General features: G+C 45.1%; 1 long non-coding RNA gene across 1 annotated transcript; it reads left to right on the forward strand.

Moving 5' to 3' along the window:
• The first annotated feature begins 4,086 nt into the window (after nucleotides 1-4,086).
• On the forward strand, nucleotides 4,087-5,181 carry LOC114545839 (uncharacterized). The gene is made up of 2 exons (XR_003690935.1): nucleotides 4,087-4,358; nucleotides 4,494-5,181. It is a non-coding gene; the product is annotated as an uncharacterized LOC114545839 (long non-coding RNA).
• The last annotated feature ends 2,208 nt before the right edge of the window (nucleotides 5,182-7,389 follow it).

The raw sequence follows: 7,389 nt of genomic DNA on the forward strand, positions 1-7,389 counted from the left end.
TGGAGGCCAGGGCAATACCATCCAGAGTAGCTATGTCTTTAGATAATGAGGTTCGAGGTGTTTAGGGCCCAGTACAATAACTTCAGTTTTGTTAGGGTTTAACATCAGAAAATTATAGGTCATCCAGGATTTTATATCTTTAATGCACGCTTGAAATTTAGCTAGCTGACTGGTTTCGTCGGTTTGATTGACAAGTATAATTGGGTGTCATCTGCATAACAGTGAAAGTTAATTGAGTGTTTCCTAATAATATTGCCTAGAGGAAGCATATATAAGGAGAATAGAATTGGTCCAAGCACTGAGCCTTGAGGAACCCCATGGCTAACTTTAGCGCACTTGGAGGATTTATCATATATATATATATATATATATATATATATATAACAAATTGAGATCAATCAGAGAAATAGTCTGTCCCCAGTGTTGGATTTATAAAGTCTATCTCATCTGATCTCATCTTATCTTATCTCATCTCATCTGATCACATCTTATCTCATCTCTTATCTCATCTTATCTTATCTCCTCTCATCTTATCTCATCTGATTACATCTTATCTCCTCTCATCTTATCTCCTCTTATCTCATCTCCTCTTATCTCATCTGATCTCATCTTATCTCATCTCCTCTTATCTCATCTCATCTTATCTCCTCTTATCTCATCTCCTCTCATCTTATCTCATCTGATTACATTTTATCTCCATCCTCCATCCATCCATCCATCTTCGTCCGCTTATCCGTGTCGGGGGCGGGGAGCAGCTCCAGCAGGGGACCCCAAACTTCCCTTTCCCGAGCAACATTAACCAGCTCCGACTGGGGATCCCGGCGTTCCCAGGCCAGGTTGGAGATATAATCCCTCCACCTAGTCCTGGGTCTTCCCGAGGCCTCCTCCCAGCTGGACCTCCCTCCACCTAGTCCTGGGTCTTCCCGAGGCCTCCTCCCAGCTGGACGTGCCTGGAACACCTCCCTAGGGAGGCGCCCAGGGGCATCCTTACCAGATGCCCGAACCACCTCAACTGGCTCCTTTCGACGCAAAGGAGCAGCGGCTCTACTCCGAGCTCCTCACGGATGACTGAGCTTCTCACCCTATCTCTAAGGGAGACGCCAGCCACCCTCCTGAGGAAACCCATTTCAGCCGCTTGTACCCTGGATCTCGTTCTTTCGGTCATGACCCAGCCTTCATGACCATAGGTGAGGGTAGGAACGAAAACTGACCAGTAGATCGAGAGCTTTGCCTTCTGGCTCAGCTCTCTTTTTCGTCACAATGGTGCGATAGATTGAATGCAATACCGCACCCGCTGCGCCCGATTCTCCGACCAATCTCCCGCTCCATTGTCCCCTCACTCGCGAACAAAACCCCAAGGTACTTGAACTCCTTCACTTGGGGTAAGGACTCATTCCCTACCTGGAGAAGGCATTCCATCGGTTTCCTGCTGAGAACCATGGCCTCCGATTTGGAGGTGCTGATCCTCATCCCAACCGCTTCACACTCGGTTGCGAACCGATCCAGTGAGTGCTGAAGGTCGCAGGCCGATGATGCCATCAGGACCACATCATCTGCAAAGAGCAGCGATGAGATCCCCAGCCCACCAAACTGCAACCCCTCCCCACCCCGACACGCCTCGATATCCTGTCCATAAATACTACAAACAGGATTGGTGACAAAGTGCAGCCCTGGCGGAGGCCAACCCTCACCTGAAACGAGTCCGACTTACTGCCGAGAACCCGGACACAGCTCTCACTTTGGTCATACAGAGATTGGATGGCTCTGAGTAGAGACCCCTCGCCCCCCATACTCCCCGCAGCACCTCCCACAGTATCTCCCGGGGACCCGGTCATACGCCTTCTCCAAATCCACAAAACACATGTAGACCGGTTGGGCATACTCCCAGGCTCCCTCCAGGATCCTTGCGAGAGTGAAGAGCTGGTCCGTTGTTCCACGACCAGGACGGAATCCGCATTGTTCCTCCTCAACCCGAGGTTCGACTATCGGCCAAACCCTCCTTTCCAGCACCTTGGAGTAGACTTTACCAGGGAGGCTGAGAAGTGTGATACCCCTATAATTGGCACACACCCTCTGGTCCCCCTTTTAAAAAGGGGAACCACCACCCCAGTCTGCCACTCCTTTGGCACCGTCCCAGACTTCCATGCAATGTTGAAGAGGCGTGTCAACCAGGACAGCCCCTCCACACCCAGAGCCTTGAGCATTTCTGGACGGATCTCATCAATCCCCGGGGCTTTGCCACTGTGGAGTTGTTTGACTACATCAGTGACTTCCGCCTGGGAAATCGACGACAATCCCCCGTTATCCTCCAGCTCTGCCTCTAACATAGAGGGCGATTAGTCGGATTCAGGAGTTCCTCAAAGTGCTCCTTCCACCGCCCTATTACCTCCTCAGTTGAGGTCAACAGTGTCCCATCCTTACTGTACACAGCTTGGATGGTTCCCCGCCCCCTCCTGAGGTGGCGAACAGTTTTCCAGAAGCACTTTGGTGCCGACCGAAAGTCCTTCTCCATGTCTTCTCCAAACTTCTCCCACACCCGCTGCTTTGCCTCTTTCACGGCAGAGGCTGCAGCCCTTCGGGCCCTTCTGTACCCTGCAACTGCCTCCGGAGTCCTCCGGGATAACATATCCCGGAAAGACTCATTCTTCAGTCGGACGGCTTCCCTGACCACCGTTGTCCACCACGGTGTTCGTGGGTTACCGCCCCTTGAGGCACCTAAGACCCTAAGACCACAGCTGCTCGCCGCAGCTTCAGCAATGGAAACTTTGAACATTGTCCACTCGGGTTCAATGCCCCCAGCCTCCACAGGGATGCACATTTTATCTCCTCTCATCTTATCTCATCTGATTACATCTTATCTCCTCTTATCTCATCTCCTATCTGATCTCATCTTATCTCATCTCCTCTTATCTCATCTCCTCTTATCTCATCTCATCTTATCTCCTCTTATCTCATCTCTTATCTTATCTCATCTCATCTTATCTCCTCTCATCTTATCTCATCTTATCTCATCTCCTCTTATCTCATCCATCTCCTCTTATCTCATCTTATCTTATCTCCTCTTATCTCATCTCCTCTTATCTCATCCATCTCATCTTATCTCCTCTCATCTTATCTCCTCTTATCTCATCTCCTCTTATCTCATCCATCTCCTCTTATCTCATCTTATCTTATCTCCTCTCATCTTATCACATCTTATCTCCTCTCATCTTATCTCCTCTTATCACATCTTATCTCCTCTCATCTTATCCTCTCATCTTATCTCCTCTCATCTGATCTCCTCTTATCTCATCTTATCTCCTCTTATCTCATCTCCTCTTATCTCATCCATCTCATTATCTCCTCTTATCTCCTCTTATCTCATTTGATCTCATCTTATCTTATCTCCTCTCATCTTATCTCCTCTTATCTGATCTCATCTTATCTCATCTGATCTCATCTTTTCTCATCTCCTCTTATCTCATCCATCTCCTCTTATCACATCTTATCTCCTCTCCTCTTATCTCCTCTCATCTTATCTCATCTCATCTTATCTCATCTCCTCTTATCTCATCTTATCTCCTCTTATCTCATCTCCTCTTATCTCATCCATCTCATATTATCTCCTCATATCTCCTCTTATCTCATTTGATCTCATCTTATCTCATCTGATCTCATCTGATCTCATCTTATCTCCTCTCATCTTATCTCCTCTTATCTCATCTCATCTGATCTCATCTTATCTCATCTCCCCTTATCTCATCTTATCTCATAGTATCAACTCTTATCTCATCTTATCTCCTCTTATCTCATCTTATCTGATCTCATCTTATCTTATCTCCTCTCATCTTATCTTATCTCCTCTCATCTTATCTCTCTCCTCTTATCTCCTCTCATCTGATCTCATCTTATCTCCTCTCATCTTATCTCATCTGATCTCATCTTATCTCATCTTATCTCCTCTCATCTTATCTCATCTGATCTCATCTTATCTTATCTCCTCTTATCTTATCTCATCTGATCTCATCTCATCTTATCTCCTCTTATCTTATCTCATCTGATCTCATCTCATCTCATCTTATCTCATCTTATCTCCTGTAATCTCATCTCATCTCATCTCATGTCATCTTATCTTCTGGACTGAAACGAGAGAACGCTGTAATGTAACTCTACAGGACTAATGTTCAGCTCTAGTTTGGAGCCCTCCTCCATCTGTTCACATGTTAACTTTCTCTCCCTGTCTGTCTCCCTGTCTCTCTCTCCCTCCCTGTCTCTCTCTCTCACCCTGTCTGTCTCTCTCTCCCTGTCTGTCTGTCTTCAGGAATCAGGTCTGATCATCAGCCCGGCCACCATGGTGTGATGATCTTCTGGACTCGACTGTAAGTTAACCCTCTCTGTCTCTCTCTCTGCTGCTTTCTAATTTATCCATCACACATTATATATGATATTAAAGTGTCTCTCTCTCTCTCTGTCTGTCTGTTTGTCTGTCTGTCTCTCTGTCTGTCTGTCTGCAGGTCCGAGTGCTTCCTGCTGCAGTATGGAGCTCCCAGACTGTCCCCCGTTAGCTTTAGGTTTTCTGTCTGATTTCTGAAGTAGTATTTATGTTAGTTGCAGGTCTGGTAGTCTGGGTGTAAATAAAGCTGTTGAGTTGATCTGCTGTTTTCTGTCTGGTGTCTCTGAGGACAGACCCCAGTCTGTTGTCTCTCTGAGGACAGGTCCCAGTCTGGTGTCTCTCTGAGGACAGGTCCCAGTCTGTTGTCTCTCTGAGGACAGACCCCAGTCTGGTGTCTCTGAGGACAGGCCCCAGTCTGGTGTCTCTGAGGACAGGTCCCAGTCTGGTGTCTCTGAGGACAGGTCCCAGTCTGTTGTCTCTCTGAGGACAGGTCCCAGTCTGGTGTCTCTGAGGACAGGCCCCAGTCTGGTGTCTCTGAGGACAGGCCCCAGTCTGGTGTCTCTGAGGACAGGTCCCAGTCTGGTGTCTCTGAGGACAGACCCCAGTCTGGTGTCTCTGAGGACAGGTCCCAGTCTGGTGTCTCTGAGGACAGACCCCAGTCTGGTGTCTCTGAGGACAGGTCCCAGTCTGGTGTCTCTGAGGACAGACCCCAGTCTGGTGTCTCTGAGGACAGACCCCAGTCTGACTGTACATCTGTGTATATAAAGTCTCATTTTGTTACTGAAAAATAAACATGAGTTTGTTCCAAACGGTGTGTTCCAGTTTGTTTTGTCTATGAGGGGCCGGCCAGGTCTCTGTCCCGACATCTAAGATAGTCTTAGTCCAGTTTAAGGTTCTGGTCGGTTGTATTTTGTATGTTTAGTTTTGGATATAGGTCAAACCACACAAGCACCCACATATGAAAATGTACACCCTCTACACATTAAACAACGGGAAGATAACCCCAACAACACACAAACACACACACTGCAGCAGCAGAATTAGATTTAATAATATTAGACAAATAATAGATTTAATAATATTAGACAATAAGGATAGCAAGTTAATTATTCATTTAAATATAATGCAGGCATAGATAGACAGTTATTACAAGATCTATTTGTCAGATTCGATCTCGGTTCTTCAGACTGTAGACGAGACTAAAGTCAAGTCATTTTATTTAAACGAACAACAGTTGATCCAAAGTGCTTTAGAGGTAGAACAGGGAAGGCAGAGACAATATGCCTTAAAAATACATAATCGTATGTGCGAGGTACCATGAATATAAATAGGCAAAGAAAGAATTAATAATGTAACCTGGAATAAAACAACAAAGGAACAATATTTGTAAAAAAAAAAAAAAAAAAAAACTAGGAATCAAGGAGAGTCAAAAGCAAGAGAGTAAAAATGCGTCTTCAGATTTGATTTAAAACTAGCAATTGTATTACCTGATTTGATCTGGGGTGGGAGGGACTTCCAGAGTTTGGGGGCCACTACAGAGAAGGCTCGGCCCCCTCTGGTTTTTAGGCGTGTCGGGGGATGACGAGGAGTTGTTGGGTTGAGTCAGTAGACCGGAGATCAGAAACATAAACATCAGAAAGACTTCAAATGATGGGAATCACATCAACATGTTCATGGGCAGTGTTGTGTCACCTTACTTTAAGAAAGTAATTAGTTACAGTTACAAATTACTTCTCCCAAAAAGTAATTGAGTAAACTCAGCTACCACAATGTATAAGTAATTACTCAGCAAAGTAACTGTGACGTTACATTTCCTGGGCATAGCGTGAGGTTACATCAACGTTCTTGACTTTAATTCCAGCGAGTGAGAAGTAGAGCCGGTCCTTCCTGTTGGAGGACCTCTGAATGTCCCTGGCTCGGCTCCATCGTCGCTGTCTCGTGTTTAACGTTAGTTTAGCTAACAGCTAATTGGGCTAACCGCTAGCTGACAGCTAGATTCAGTCTGAACTTAAAGGGAGAAGCAGCTACAGCTACATTAAGACTTTACAGTAATAACAATAAAGACGAGTGTTGAGTGATTGTATTTTAAATGAGCACAAGTAGAGTAGAGCTGACGTAACAGCTGTTATATACGACAATTCACCATGACGTCACAACAATAATAGACGTTTCGGGTGGCAAAAGCTGAAGCGTTCCTATGGCAACGCTAGTAAATTGCTTGGAAGGGAGACCCACCATCGGCAGTAGCCTAATTTACATTTCAACAGGTAAGTTTATTCAAAAACAGACATAGTTAACATGATAATTGAGGGACTGATGAACTAATTCCGGAGAAAGCAATAAATGAAATGCCTAACCTTGGTCACAGATGGAAGTAGAACGCTCTACTGCCATCGTTTTTAAATGAGCCTCAGCCTAATTTAAGTAACTAGTTCTTTTAGTGACTGTTTGCCTATGTTAGGCTTTGGTAGATGTTCTAGTTCCCTGTTATCTAACTAAAAAGGCTTCGATCGTTTTCTGTTGCTCGGATCGGATGGCACAGACGAGCTTTTGACGGTGAAATGGTTAGCGCGCTGTAGCTAGCGCCGTCAGCACTCAAACTAAACTCGCAGTGATGATGACACCAATGTGGTACACACACAACTAGCTAATAAAGTATAAAGTAAGTAAAGTAAGTAAGTAGCTATGTTTTGCATGACAGTCTCTTCCTTGTATGATACTTTTACTTCAGGGAGTGACTGGCAGTGAGTCTGATCTTCAAAAGAGACCTTACGTTCACTAATATTAGTCTCAGATTTCCCCAGCTGAAGATAATTATGCTCTGCTATGATTTTGTAGATGGACAGTTTTGAAGTTTTGAAGAGTTGAAGAGCAAGCAGGGTTGGCAGCAGAAAGGTAAACGTTGGATGAATCAAATCATTTAGGGGATCATTAAGATTTCCTCTTGGCAGTTTTTATATTCTTCCAGTTACTCTGCAATTTAACAGAACCACTTTTTTTGATATTGAACACTAGGG

The sequence above is a fragment of the Perca flavescens genome, chromosome 2, assembly GCF_004354835.1.
Source record: "Perca flavescens isolate YP-PL-M2 chromosome 2, PFLA_1.0, whole genome shotgun sequence".
Classification (NCBI taxonomy): Eukaryota; Metazoa; Chordata; class Actinopteri; order Perciformes; family Percidae; genus Perca; species Perca flavescens.